General features: G+C 38.6%; 1 non-coding gene across 1 annotated transcript; it reads left to right on the plus strand.

The window, feature by feature from the left end:
* The first annotated feature begins 332 nt into the window (after positions 1 to 332).
* On the plus strand, positions 333 to 439 carry LOC113910601. Its single transcript, XR_003516114.1, has one exon. It is a non-coding gene; the product is annotated as a U6 spliceosomal RNA (small nuclear RNA).
* The last annotated feature ends 353 nt before the right edge of the window (positions 440 to 792 follow it).

Here is a 792-nt window from a genome sequence, read left to right on the forward strand (position 1 = left end):
ACCCAGAACCTCTAGCAATTTGTCAGTTATAGTTCAGGTTTTCCTACCCTGGCACTGGTTCCCTGGTTTCCATTCCATGGAACTTTATGCCCTGTTTTTGCCTGACTCTGCAATCTTGGGGACAGTAGTTTGTCCTGTGTCTCCCCCCAACCTACAGATCCCAGAATTGTTTATTTTTTAGTCTATTCTGCTTTTTACTTGTTAAGACAGAGTGGCAACTTCCAAGCTCCTTATATGCAAACCAGAGACTGGAAGCCTTAAATAGATTTTAATCTCTTCCAGCATTATACAAGAAAACTTAACCCCTAATGCTCTTAATCAATAGTATCCTTGTGCTCACTTCCGCAGCACATATACTAAAATTGGACAGATACAGAGAAGATTAGCATGGCCCCTGAACAAGGATGACAGGCAAATTCGTGAGGCATTCCATATTAAAAAAAAAAGTAACCTTGACTTGACCTTTTAGCACTCTTCTCAAAGGTTACAGTGAGAGTGAGGCAGGATGAATGCCTCTAAAATGCATTTAAAAGACCTGTCCTCTAAACCATAACTTAGCGGAAGAGAGATGGACTTGAATGAAAGCAGATGTTAACAGTTTTCTTCATTTTACTACATTGATTAAGCAGCAACTAATTCAGTATTGCTATAATCAGGTTCAGGGTACAAGTTCAAAGGAGCTCAAAAACTGAAATTGAAAATGAGCATATTGATCCTTATCACATAACTTTCAACCAAAGTCTTCTATCTTCACCATATATGTAAATTCTTACTTCAAGAACACAAGGGGCT

Source organism: Zalophus californianus, chromosome 6 (assembly GCF_009762305.2).
Source record: "Zalophus californianus isolate mZalCal1 chromosome 6, mZalCal1.pri.v2, whole genome shotgun sequence".
NCBI lineage: Eukaryota > Metazoa > Chordata > Mammalia > Carnivora > Otariidae > Zalophus > Zalophus californianus.